Genomic DNA, 15,020 nt, shown 5'->3' with positions numbered 1-15,020 from the left:
GATCTGCGTGTTTTCAATTAATTCGGCAAAGTCAGTCGCACACAATGCTTCTGAGCGCGTCCTATACCAAAGTGTTATTTGTGTTCTCTCTGTGACTTTAAACTACTCGCGTCGACGTTATCACTCGACAGAAGTGATTAATGTACCAATTACACAATGTAGCACTTTTCCCTAGACATAACACGGACAAATCACCAAGACGAATTATTGATACACGCACACGTCTTCGTCCAACAAAACAGAATAAAGCAAAAGCGCTCTCTCCTCTGTCCACGGAATAAACGCGGCACTTACATCTCACCTTCCTCTGACGTGAAAATCCAAAACACAACAATAAAGGTATCTATGCAATTCAAAGCCAGACAAATGTAAAAAAAATATCTGCTGTAAATAGAATTATATCCCGTAATTAAATCCCCACGTTGCAAAAATTTAATTTCGAGATCGTCCACTTTGCAAGCAAGAGCCAATTTGATGTTTTGGTACTTATCTCGAGTGCAATTAAACCCTTTCTCGAAATTCATGTTAAATGGAGAAACTCAAACTTTTATTGATTAAGAGACGGCACACTCAGTCACTTTATAACGGCAACGTAATTTATTTTCCAGCAAGACGGCGCGCCACCACATTATTATCCTGAAGTTGTTCGTATCTCTTTATGAATGTGCTGGCTTGGATTGGACGTGGTGGAACAATATCCCGCCTACCGCTATCACCTGATTTAACGCCAGTGGAAGTCTGTGTTTTGGGCTACACTGAAGACAGAGTGCTTCTTTATCCGGTTCCGGGAAACGTCGACGAACTGCGGCAACGGATAACACAAGGAGCTGCCACCATACATCAGTATTTGCTTCATTGGATTTGATAGGAAACTGATAACAGATGGGACATTTGTCGTTTTACAGAAAGTAGCCACATTGAACATTTATAGATAAAACTGGAAGAGATACTGAAGGTTTTCCACGCTTAAAGGCTACTTTTCGATAGCAAATTTGTGATCACCCTGTACACCTTACTCTATAACGAGCCACTCGAGAGCACGGGTCTCTCGTAACAAAATACGCAGAAAATATCTCTGGATAACCTCTGAAATTAGCCGATCCTACCGTGGTTTTTGTTCCAAGTACCTTCTTGTGAGGTTTATGAGTATTGTATTGTACTGAAGTGGGGACCTAGAAACGACGGAGAGGCTTCGTCCCCGCCGTGGCCGTCAGTTGTTGATAATCCCACAACAGGCTACAGCAGTTCACTCACCCCACCGCCGCCCCACAGCGAACCCAGGGTTACTGTGCGTTTCGGCCCCCAGTGAATCCCATGGGAACGTCTCACACCAGGCGAGTGTAACCCCAAATGTTTGCGTGGTAGAGTAAGTATGGTGTACACGTATGTGGAAACAGTGATTGCGCAGCAATTGCCGACATAGTGTAACTGAGGCGGAATAAGGGGCAACCAGCCCGCATTCGCCGAGGCAGATGCAAAAACGCCTTAAAAACCATCCACAGACTGGTCGGCACACCGTACCTCAACACTAATCCGCCGGGCGGGTTTTTGCTGGGGATCGGCACGCCTTCCCGCCCAGAAAGCAGTGCGTGAGACCGGGCTGGCCGAGGTTTATGAGCACTCTCCACTTCCCTCTAGAAGAGATTACGAATGTGCTGCCTGATTTTTCTGTCAGTGTTTTCTCCCTTAGATAAAAATCCGAGTTAAGGAAATACGCCATTCACCTTCTGCCGTCTGCTACACTGCTTGTAAGGAAGTGCACTGCCCGGGGGCGACTCAGTTTACACCCTCTTGGACATGTGATTATAATTTGCTGGTAGAGCTGCTAAGAAAGGTCGCAGAGGCAATACAACCTATTCGGCATTAGCTGGAAACCACGAATCCATAGCACCCTTTAGACTCCATGAAGGATTTATGGGTTTTAAAATAGGAAAAGTCTAACCACTCTTTTATTTGCGAACGACCAAGTAATCATTGGGAAAACAAAAGATGAAATGAATATCCTGGTGCCGGCCGCTGTGGCCGAGCGATTCTAGGGGCTTCAGTCCGGAACCGCGCTGCTGCTACGGCCGCAGGTTCGAATCCTGCCTCGGTCATGGATGTGTGTGATGTCCTTAGTTTAAATAGTTCTAAGTCTAGTGGACTGATGACCTCAGTCCCATAATGCTCAGAGCAATTTTCTTTTAATGTACTGGTACACAGACTTACCCAAATTGCCAGTAAACATAATTTAAGCCACACGGTTGCAAGAGCTCCTGACAGAACCACAAACTTGGCAGCTCCCCATCTCAGATGTGAGGACACTACTTTCTGGACACGACAGCTGTTGAAGGTCATGTGACGGCTATGTTCAGATGGAACCCCTCCGTTGCCTCTGGATCACTTCAGGTATGTACTGGCACTGGAACTCAGAAACTCCCTTCTTTCATCGCCAACACACGCACGGTGATACATTCTTTACACGCTGAACAAAACCAAGTGGAATATACTGACAGAATTATGACTAAACTTAGATATTGTAATAGACACGATGAAAAGGTGCTAGAGTGTCTCTGTGAAGAAGCTGTCACCACCCTTTCAGTGTATCCTGCAACAAGAGAAAAGCCAGAGTGAAGCAAAAGAATGAGATTTTAAGCGATCAGTATTGCTAGTTTTAAACACAAAACCAGTCACCAGGACAATAGGTATGAAACGCAGTCTTTCTCTTGAAATTTCATTATGGAAGACTGAATCTTGGAGATGACCTATATTTACATACTGAGACGGAATATCTCGTGGTATGTTTATACATATATTATCTTTTCCCTTTTCTTTCATTAACCTGTGTTTGCGATGCAAAAAAGAGGCAGACAGAGTTGCAACTAAAATGGGTGTTTATTTAGTCGGTGACTGGTGTCGGGCTATGATCATTCTCAAACCAATCAATGTCTGCCAAGTAAATTGTCCGTCTAAAATAGTAGTACATAAAGTGGGTATATGTGTGTATGGTCTCAATTAATGTTCGTTTAATTTTCAAACAACCATTGTCCGCCAAGTAAAACGTCCCCCTAAAATAGCAGTAAATAAGGCGGATGCACACGTGTATGATCCCAAGTAATGCTCGTTAACGAACATTAGTTGGGACAATACACGTATGTACCCAATTTATTTACTGCTATTTTAGACGGACATTTTACTTGGCGGACAATGGTTGATTTCAGAATAGGCATAGCCCGCAGCCGGTCACCGACTAAATAAACGTCCATTTCAGTTGCAACTCTGGCTGTCTCTTTTTTCATCACACTCCTAAATGAGTTGCTGTCTCACAGTACCCAGCATGCTGGAGTTACGCAAGGAAATTTATATGCATACCCTCTAACAGTTTAAAATATTTTTTCATTTCGTTTTTAAATAATGGCTTTCACTTTTTATGTGACGAATATTTTTCTCAAATTACAAAAATTATTCCGTCAATTAATGTTTCTTAAAATATGAAAACGTGTTCCATGATACGTCCCTAGGAAGAAATATTCTTTTGATATTTAAAAGCTTTGCAATGGAGAAAATGTTGTCCACACGGTACTTCATCGTCTATCTTTTACTTTATTATTCCGCTACACACCAATAATCAGTAAGTGAAGTCATATTAAGCGGAAGTATTATCTAAACACTGATAATAAGTTACACATTTTCAAATAGAAGCTATTGGAAACTAACACAAATTTCCGTTGTCAAGAAAAGTAAAATTCTTAAGACATTAAAGAAAGTTAGTTCGTTTGTAAGTGTCACACGTTCCATGGTAAAAGATCTGTTTCAGGGTACAAGATGGTGCACGACCAATGAAGTATTGCTTAACTGCATACATTTGATATAAATGGTTCTACAATACACAGCATTTTACTCACCATAAAGTTCTGTAAATGAAGAATTCACAATACATTCCAAATAGCTTTACTGTATTACACAGCACTTAAATCTGTAGAATGCGAAATATTTACAAACGCTGCACATGAGACCTCATGTTTGACAACAACAAATACAATAGAGAATAGCGGAAGCTCATTACGGTTTTTTCTAGTGAGCATTCCTGTAAGTGAATCTAAATACAGACTCTTGGCTGAAGTACAGACCAGAAAACGTCGTGTGTTCCTAGGTACCCTGTCCTCTAGGTACAACAGTCTCCCCTATATTTCCTGTTGCATTGGTGCTGTGCCCAGAAAGATTCACATCTGTGTAAATTCAGAGGAACATAACTGAAGAAAAAACGAAGGCGTGGGAACAGAGGAATTCCGTGACATTTTATTGACATCGAATATGTATAAATGAGGATTTGAAACATAAAAAGACTAATATTTAATGAAAAAGGTGTATAAAGCTGTAATTGCAAGTGATTATTAAAGTTGTTGAGAGTCTTCAAGCGATTTATGTGCATAGGGAACCTGATGTGTGAGCTGTAAACGACGGAAGAATATTGATTGTTCTCAGTTATGGTGGGCAGTGATTAATTACTAAAAAATATTTTTGTGAGGAGTATAGGACATATAAACGCATCATATGACTTTCAAGGTAAATGTACAACGTGATTCTTATTAACGTTTAAAAACTCCCAAAGCGACGTAGATGACGTTGAGACAAGTAATTTAAGACACATATCGGGATATAGCTCAAAAACGGATGAAATGTTGAACATGTGAAGTCACCAAATGACGTCGAACATGCAACGGTTAAGTCTAGTGGTCTGTTGCACCTGATCATCCAAACCCAAGGCAAGTATTCACTTCAGGTTGGCTGTGTACCTACGAACGCGACTTCAGCGCGTGGGGTTCGGGTTTCGTGTCATGTGTCAAACGGGCGGTATTTTTTTCATTGCGTGAGACAGTACGTGTTTACATCGAGGTATTAATTTATTAACTTATTTACCGATCTCGCGTTCTCCACTGGTTTTTTGCAAAATACAATAAACAAAAACCTACCGTACTGCGTTTCAAATAAATGACTGTAAGCTCCAGAATGCGCCATTGCTACTAAATGACCTAAGTTTTCCCTACAACACAATATCTGTAAACAAAAAAAAAAAAAAAAAAAAAAAAAAAAGGGGAAGGAAAAGAAAGAAACACAAAATGAGAACAGGTTTCTCTTGATTACAGCGAGGATATTAATTTTGTACTTTCTACATTCACAAGAAATCTCATTTGCAAAAGGTCTTCGAAACTTGCACTTTGGTAAAAGGAACAACTTGGGGAGCACAGCCAAATACAGAGCGGACATGTTAACTAGCCCTGTGCTATTCTGCAGCTGAGTACGCTTGCCCAGTATGGTGCAGAACCACACACACCAAGAAAGTCGATGTTGCTCTGAAAGAGACTTATCATCGCAGGTGATGATGTGACTAAAATCGGCGATTTTGGGTAAATTATTGATCCTACATGACTATTCCCTCAAATACTGCTCCAAAATTTTAAGAACAGCTGTGATTCAAGCTAATTTGTCACCTAGAGCGTCAGTAATAATTATTTTGGTGTGTATTCGCGTAAAATCAAGAAACGCAGTGATTGTGATATCAGTCGCCATACCTGAACATTGTGAGATAGGAAAGACTATTTTGCATATGCCTTTGGACATCGAAAAACATGGACAAAATAAATAGTCACATGTGGATTGCAAGAACAAACATACAATTTAAAGTCTTTCTTCTCTTATGCACCAAAAACAAAATTATTTATTTAGAAGCAAACTTATAGCCAAAATTAGTTGGACAGTTAATATATTTAATTGATTTTGCTGGAACTCAGATTTTTAACGGATAACGATCATAATTCTTAGCTCGCTCTATACCTTGTAGTCAGCGATATGTTAAAAGATAAAGTAGTTTGGTAACAATAACAAACTAATAAACGACGTGTAATATTACAACTTCACTTAGCAGAAAGAATCATATTTCTATTCAGTTCACAGGTGTCCGTGTTTGTGTTTGTATCAGTTTCATGTGTGCGTTGTATCTATTATATACTGTTACAGTACAGCCTCCGCAAGCCACTGCGCAGTGCATGGCGGAGGGTAGCTTGTACCACTGCCAGTCCATTCCTGTTCGACTCACAAGTGGAGCAACAGAAAAAAGTTTTTTCGCCTCTGTACGAAACACAGGCTCCCATATTTTCTTTCCATTGTCCCCACTTGAGAGGAACGTCGGAGCCAGCAGAACCTCGCTGATAGTGGATTTGAACTTCCTCAATAGAACTTTGCGAATAAATCGTCTTTTTCTCTTTATGGATGTGCAGCTAATTACATGGAGCATTTTTCGTGATGCTACTCTACTAATAAAACCGAGCGTTCACAAATGTAGCTGCACGCTTCTGAAGTGTTTCTATGAGTTCTTTTAATCCGACCTTGTTGCAATACCAAACATTTGCAAAGTACTCAAGAATGAGTAACACAAGCGTTCTATACGCACTCTCCTTTGTAGATGAGAACTGACCCAATAAACTATAAGCGATCAATCATATTCCCTACAACTAGTCTTACACACTATCACGTGAACAGTATCTGGACACCCATATGTAGCACGGAATTTGACATACGAAGAGATATAAATGGATGCGGGGAATATTTAATTTCGTTTTTTTTCTTTACTGGCTACCAGTTTTTAAGCAGAAATTCGTCAGTTGAATAGAAGGACTTGTCCAATAGTGATAATGATTTTAAACTAGATTTAAAATTGCTTCGCGACTTGTCAGACATTTTATGTTATTCGGTAGAAGATCAAATATTTTGGATGCTGCATACTAAACTCCCTTCTGAGCCACTGATAAGTGGCTAGTGTTGTAAGAATGGACGTCAATGTTCTTCTTAAATTCTGATGGAATATTTATGACGAATTTCACTAGCGAATATATATATTGTTAGGGCACAGTTAAAATGCATAGATCTTTGAAGAGGTACCTACACGATGTCCATGTGTGAACACCACATACTGTTCTTACTGCTCGCTTTTGTGCAATCCATACTTTTTTTCTAATGATTTTCCCCAGAAAATTATTCCGGAAGATATTACTAAGTAGACGGAAGCGAAATATGTCAGAAGGTTGGTATGTTTGTTTCCAAGATTAGTAATTACACGAAGAACAAAAGTAACTAAACTTCAATATTTGAGAATCTCAGTAATATACTTCTTCCGTTCAAGCTTTTATCAAAATGTACAACAAGAAGTTAGGGGCATTTTACCCTATTTACTGACTGCTCAAGTGCTACATAAACTGTAGGGGTGGCGCTATTTGTTGTACAGCATTGTTGTTTTGAATATTTTGGGAGAATTGATTTTCAGAAAACCGCTTAACAATTCTTTGGAAAATACCATTTACCAACTATTCTGTTGGTTTCGCACTAGTGGAACTTACTTTGACAGTAGTATCGCCTGCAAAAGATACTAATTCTCTCTGTAGAATTTAAGTGAAGGTTCATTCGCATATATAAGGAAAAGAAGTGAACCCAAAACTTAAAACTGTGGGATTCATTTGTTATTTTTTTCCCCGGTCACCAAAATTTTCTATTTTCCTGACATTTTTTGAATTATTCAGCATAACCTTTTCATTCTGTTTTTTACTTATGGTTCAAACCAGCTGTGAGTAAAGCCATCAACTCCATAAAACTTGAGTTTTTTAAGAAAGTAACATTATCTACAGAATCAAAGGCCTGGGGAAGATCATAAAAAATACAAACTGGCGATATATTATCATTTAAAGCCTCTACTATTTGATGACTGAATGTATAAATAACATTCTGAGTCGGGCAGCCCTTCCGAAATCGAAACTGTGATATGCTAAGTGAGTTTCTCACTTAAATGAGTACTTCTAAGTACATTACTTTTTTGAGTATCTTGGAGAAACATGGCAGTAAGGAAACTGGACGATAACTGTTTAAGTCTGTCTTGTCACCTTTCTTATGAAGTGGTTTAACAATAGCACATTTTAAGCAGTATGAAAAAATTTTCTTTACCAGTGATGCATTGCATATATTACTAAGGACATTAATTCTTAATGTGGAACAACTTTTCAGAATTCTCTTCGAAATTCCATCAAGCCCACATGAGCTTTTGTTTTTTAGAATTTTTATAAATGTGTAAATTTCAGTGAAGGATGTTGTTGCTGCTTCAAGTTACTAAAAATTTTGTGAAATGGCATTTTTAATATATTTCTTTGCTTCTTCAACTGAACAACTTAATCCTAAATTTGCCGCTATGTTTAGAAACTGAACGCTAAAAGTACTTTAAACTTGTGAATTACCAGTCACAATATTAATTTTAATTGTTATGGAATGCAGTAACATCGGAATGGGTCGGTCAAGAGAGCTCCGTGACTTCAAACGTGGACTAGCCATTTGATATCATCTGAGCAACAAATCTATCAGGGACATTTCAGCCCTTCTAAAGCTACTCATGACGACTGTCAGTGAAGTGACTGAAAAGAGGAAATGCGAAGCGACAAAGGCAGCCAAATCAAATTCAGGCACACTCATTTACTTTCAGCCGGCCGCTGTGGGCGAGCGGTTCTAGGCGCTTGAGTCCGGAACCGCGCTTCTGCTACGGTTCGAATTGTGCCTCAGGCAATGGATGTGTGTGATGTCCTTAGGTTAGTTAGGTTTAAGCAGTTCTAAGTCGAGGGGACTGATGAAAAATGGTTCAAATGGCTCTGAGCACTTTGGGACTTAACAGGTGAGGTCATCAGTCCCCTAGAACTTAGAACTACTTAAACCTAACTAACCTAAGGACAAAACACACATCCATGCCCGAGGCAAGATTCGAACCTGCGACCGTAGTGGTCGCGCGGTTCCACACTGAAGCGCCTAGAACCGCTCGGCCACTCCGGACGGCCGGACTGATGACCTCAGATGGTAAGTCCCATAGTGCTCAGAGCCATTTGAACCATTTTGAACTAATTTACTGACGGACAGGGACCGTCGAGTGTTGCGGAGAGGGATTTCCAAAACATTGTGTGAAATCAACGGAAGTAATCGGTTATGAATGCTAACAGCAGGCCAGTCAGTACAGTGACCGTGCGTAGGGAGTTAAAATGAATGGAGTACAATTTTCGAACAGCTCCTCGTAAGCCACAATTTCTGTAGTTGTTGCTAAACTAGCCTTGAGGTGTAAAGAGCACAGCCACTGGACAGTGGATGGTTGGAAACGAGTGATGTGTAGTGATGAATCGTGCTATACCCTGTGGAAATCAGACGGAAGTGTTTCGTTTTCGCGGATGCCTGGAGGACAATATACGCCGTCCACACATTGCACGAGCGTCTATGGTGGGCATGACGTTGATGTACTCCTGTGGCCAGCAAAATTCCAAATCTGTACGCGATAGAACATGTACGGGAGCAGCAAAGAGAGTGGAAGAACGGACGCCGGTCAGGGCACTCTCTTGTTATTGGGTTGGGAAGCTGCCCTTGAGCAAAGATCAACGGTATGGGTAGTGCCAGCAGTGAAGTACATGGGAGGTGGTGCTACGATATCAGTTTTTTATCCGTTGTTTGAGTTGTTACTGTTATTGAGCTTAAGAAATCGCTAAATACGGTAGGCAATGAACACATTTCACAGAACTGGTGTGCTGCATACAACAGAGGAACAGCTCGGATATAATTCTTGTGTCAGCAGCACAGTGAACTTTGTCATAAAGCAGCATCTGTGAGAAAATCATCTGTTGACAACATTCTTGAAATTGACTGGCCGACTCGAAGACACGACCTGAATCGAATGGAACACTTTTGGTATGAGTGAGAAAGTCGACTTAGATCCAGACCTCAACGTCTGATAGTCTATGGTCTCTAGTTTCGAATCTTGACAAAGAAATGACTGCCACAGACATTTAAACACGTCACTGAGCCCAAAGCAGATTTCAAGCTGTCATCACAGTTTACAATGGACCCACTTCATATTAATGTCCATTAACAACGTGACCAGGTGATTTTGATGAGATTGTGTATTTAGGTTTTCCGAGATATCCCTATATCGCTAAACGGCTAAGCAGGGATGGTTTCTTTGAGCACGACCTGTTTTCTGTCTCTGTCTCATCTTTCCGCTTTTCTGTCTTGGAATGCTCGTCCACACATTGCACGAGCGTCTATGGTAGGCAAGACGTTGTGGTAGTCCTGTGGCCAACAAAATTCCAGATCTGTCCGCGATATAACATGTACTGGAGCCGCAAAGAGAGTGGAAGAACGGACACAGGTTCAGGGCACTCTCTTGTTCTTAGGTTGGGAAATTACCCCTAGAAGCGGAAGAATCAGCAATGATCAACGGGATGAGGGTGCAGAAGGCAATGGAAACTACTGCATAAAAGATACGTAACGTGTATCCAGAGTAAATGTGGCCTGTAACTGAAAAAGTGTCATGATGATCCCTCCATTGGCAAAAGATTCCGTAATAGTCCCCTATTCGGATCTCCGGGAGTGACTATCAGAAAAAGATGTAATAACAAACGGAAGGATAACATTCTACAAGTCAGAGCCCGGAACGTCTGAAGTTTGAACGTTTTAGGAAAGCTACAAAAACTGAAAAGGGAAATACAAAGGCTCTATCTAGATATAGTAGGGGTTAGTGAAGTGAATGTTACTGTGAACAATTCAGCGATCAGTTCAGGTATACCTGCCGACGTCGCAAGCTGAAGATGAAGATATAGGGAAAGTGAGGATATTGAAAGAGGAATACAGTACGTAAAGGGAGATAAAAATCTAATAGTCATGGGGGACTGGAATGCAGTTGTAGGGAAGGAGGAGAAGAAACGGTTACAGGAGAATATGGACATGGGACAAGGAATGAGAGAGAAGTAGGCAGTAAAGTTGAAGAGGAATAGACATGTCTAAAAAGTTGAAAAGGATAACATAGCTATAAATAAGGTAACTGCGAAGAAAACATGGGTAGAAGATGAAATACTTCAGGTGATAGATGAAAGAAGGAAGTACAGAAACGTTCAGGGAATTTCAGGAATACAGAAATACAAGTCGCTGAGGAATGAAATAAATAGGAAGTGCAGGAAAGCTAAGACGAAATGGCTACATGAAAAATGTGAAGAAATCGACAAAGAAATGATTGTCGGAAGGACTGACCCAGCGTAGGAAAGTCAAAACAACCTTCGGTGAAATTAAAAGGAAGCTGGTAACATTAAGAATGTAACGGGAATGCCACTGTTAAAAGCAAAGGAGAGAACGAGTAGGTGGAAAGAGTACATATAAGGGGGAAGATTTGCTGGCGTCATAAAGTGGAGGCAGGAGTCAATTTAGAAGAGATAGGGTATCCAGTATTAGGATCAGAATTTGGGAGAGCTTTGGAGGACTTAAGATCAAATAAGGCAGAAGGGATAGATAATGCTCCATCAGGGTTCCTACAACCATTGGGGGAAGTGGTGACAAAACGATTATTTACGTTGTTGTATGTCAGACGACATACCATCTGACTTTCGGAAAAATATCATCCACACAATTCCGAAGACTGCAGGAACTGACAAATGCGAGAATTATCGCACAATCAGCTTAACAGCTTACGCATCCAAATTTCTTACAAGAATAATATACAGATGAATGGAAAAGAAAATCGAGGATGCGCTAGATGATCAGTTTGGCTATAGGAAAGGTAAAGGCACGAGAGAGGTAATTCTGACGTGGCGGTTAATAGTGGAAGCAAGACTAAAGGAAAATGAAGACACGTTCATAGGATCTGTCGATTTGGAAATGGTGTTCGACATTGTAAAGTGGTTGAACGTGTTCGAAATTCTGATAAAACTAGGGGTAAGCTATAGTGAGAGACAGGTAATATACAATGTGTACAAGATCCAAGAGGGAATAATAAGAATGAACGACCAAGAACGAAGTGCTCGTATTAAATAAAGCCAGGGAGGGATATAGTACTTCGCCCCTGCTGTTTAACCTGTACATTCAAGAAGCAAATAATAGAAAAATTCAGGTGTGGAATCAAAATTCAAGGTGAAAGGATATCAGTGATACGATTCGCTGATGGCATTACTATCCTGAGTGAAAGTGGAGAAGATTTACAGTATCTGGTGGATGGAATGAACAGTCTAATGAGTACAGAATACAGACTGACAGTAAATCGAATAAAGACGAAAGTAATGAGAAGTAGCAAAAATGAGAACAGCGAAAAACTTAACGTCAGTGTTGATGGTTAAGAAGTAGATGTAGTTAAGGAATTACGTTACCTAAGCAGCAAAGTAACCAATGACGGCCGGAGCAAGGAGGACATCAAAAGTAGACTAGCATTGTCAAAAAGGGCAATCCTGGCCAAGGGATGTCTACCAGTATCAAACAGGCCTTGATTTGAGGAAGAAATTTGTGAGAATGTACGTTTGGATACAGTATTGTATGGATGAGAAACATGGGCTGTTGTAAAACCAGTAGAGAATCAAAGCAGTTTAGATGTGCTTCAGAGGAATGTTGAAAATTTGGTGGACTGATAACGTAAGAAATGGGGAGGTTCTGTCCAGAATAGGAGTGGAAGAGGATGTGTGGAAAACACTGACAAGAAGAAGGGACAGGATGACAGGACATCTGTTTAGACGTGAGGGAATGAATTCCACGATACATTTCCTACCCAAGAACCCGTTCTTGCGTTTTAGACTTCATTGTTACACCCTGTCAACAAGATTATTCAACGCGAATGTATATTGTGATGTAATTGTGTAACTGTCCTAATTGACTTAGTGAGCTGGATTGTTATTATAACTCCAAGCCTGTAATAAAGAATGATCACTAAGTTCGGTTCACTGACAAAATACATTTGGAAGGAAACTGCCTCAGTTTCACTAATATTCATTGTGAAATTAGAGGGATGCTTTCTGTTAAGCTGCAAGGAATTTGTGGAGATCATCGGCGTTACGAGTTTGCTAACAATATTGAAATTGTATATTTTCAAGAACGTAACTAGGAGCAGCAGAAATGAGATTGGTAAGAAACCTAATATGAAAACTGGGGACCGTGAAGTGAAGGAATTTTTTTACCTTGGAAGTAACATAACATCAGACAGATGAAGAAAGAATGACGTAAAAAGAAGACTGTCACAGGGAAAGCAAGCGTATCAGACCAAAAGAAATCTACTAGTATCACCCACTGACCTTAATTTGAGGAAGAAACGTAGGAATGTAAGTCTTCAGCACAGAATTGTATGGTAATGAATCATGAACTGTGAGGGGACCGGAAAGCAGGAAAATCGAAGCGTTTGAGATACGGTGTTATGTTAAAAAAATGAGGTTTCATAAGAGAAGAAGAGTTTGTCCGCAGAACTGGCGAGGAAAGAAAGATGTACAAAAACTGTCAAGAAGAAAGGACAGGTTGATAGGACATGTGTTAAGGCATCAATGAATAACTTCTGTGGTACTAGAGGCAACTGTACAGATTAAGAACTGTAGGGAAAAACGGAGATTAGATTAAATCCTACAAGTAACTGAGGGCTTTAGTGAAAGTGCTACTCTGAGATGAAGGGGGTGGAAGGAGAGAAATTCGTGGTGGGTTGTGTCAAACTAGCCCGAGGATTAGGAACGTTAGTTCTTTTACCAAACTGGTTCGAACGACATTATATAAAGCATAAATCATGGAAAGAAATAATGTTAGTTCAGTACCGATTACGAACTGTTGGTGTGATTTGTAAAATAACTCTGCGGAATTTCATATTTATATGCATCTGAATAGACATTATGAAGTACTTCTTTACGTCTGTCCTTAATAGAGGAAACAAAAAATGTTGTTTGCAAATAAATGAGGCCTATGCAGGTTGGATGCTGAAGCTATAACTAAACAGAGAGTGATTTGCTATTGAATGGAGACAATTTTCAACTAAATGTATATGTAAGAACATTTCTGAGGCGCACAACAGCATTGGAGTCTGTATGTGGTGGTCAAGTGTTAATATTGCTCAACCAAACAACTCTAACTGAAAACTGCTAAGTACCTGCTGGGGTAGTAAACCCGAAGAAAAGAAGACACTGTAGACAAACATGTATCGTTAAAATCAACACTCCAGTCAGCTTTATTTCTCGTTTTCACATAAAATTGTTTTCAGCTCACAAAAATTCCTGGTGGAACGTGGGACGTTAAAATCGGAGTCCCATAATTTCCGCTATGGACTTGAAAACGTTCGAACATTAGGACTCTCTCGATCCGAAGTTGCTTTGCTTTAACATTTAGAGATGTCTTCATGGAGGAAATGCCTTAACCTTGTTTTAGGGGCAGCTACAAGTAGTCCTCTGCGTGAAAGAGATGACAGATATACACTGGCGACAGCGGCTCACTCAAAGTTTTGCGTAGCTCCCGAGATTAATTAATTAGCCGAGTGGAAGGCAAGAGAAAACAACTCCGCTCTGATTTTGTCAAGGGAAGCTGCACAGACATCACAGGGTAACCTCCGGTTTAGAAACCCAAGAAGCTGATTACAGCGTTGGCAGACAAGCATCAGGAGCTTTGGTGTTCATAAACCGAAAGGGACGAAAATGCTTATGTGTCTGTGTACTGCAAACGAGTTTTTGACAAAGAGCTCAGAACAAAAGTAGACCTTATTATCATTATGTTGTTCTTTGATTCCGCAAATAGAACGGGGGAATGAGAAAACGTCAACGTACTATCTGAGGAAAAAAGAAATGCGCACCACGAAGGAATTATCCGAATGGGTTAAATCGGTAGATCTGATGTACATTTACAGACAAACAAACATCCGCAATTTCAGAAAAAAATGGATCACTTATTCAAGACAAGGAGCATCACAAACTAGCCCTTATGCAAACAGTTATTCGATTTGGCATTGATTGGCAGACTTGTTGGAAGTCCTCCTGAGAATTATCACTCCAAATTATGTCCAATTGGTGCGTTAGATTGTCAGAGTGCCGAGATGGTTGGAGGGTCCTGCCCATAATGCTCCAAACGTTCTCACTTATGGAGAGATCTTTCTGGTGAAGGAAGTGTTTGGCAAGCAAGAAGACAAGTGGTAGAAACTCTCGTTGTGTGTGGGCGAGCATTATATTGCTGAAATATAACGCCAGGATGGCTTG

The sequence above is a fragment of the Schistocerca americana genome, chromosome 5 (assembly GCF_021461395.2).
Source record: "Schistocerca americana isolate TAMUIC-IGC-003095 chromosome 5, iqSchAmer2.1, whole genome shotgun sequence".
Lineage (NCBI taxonomy): Eukaryota > Metazoa > Arthropoda > Insecta > Orthoptera > Acrididae > Schistocerca > Schistocerca americana.
This window is presented reverse-complemented; position numbering follows the sequence as displayed.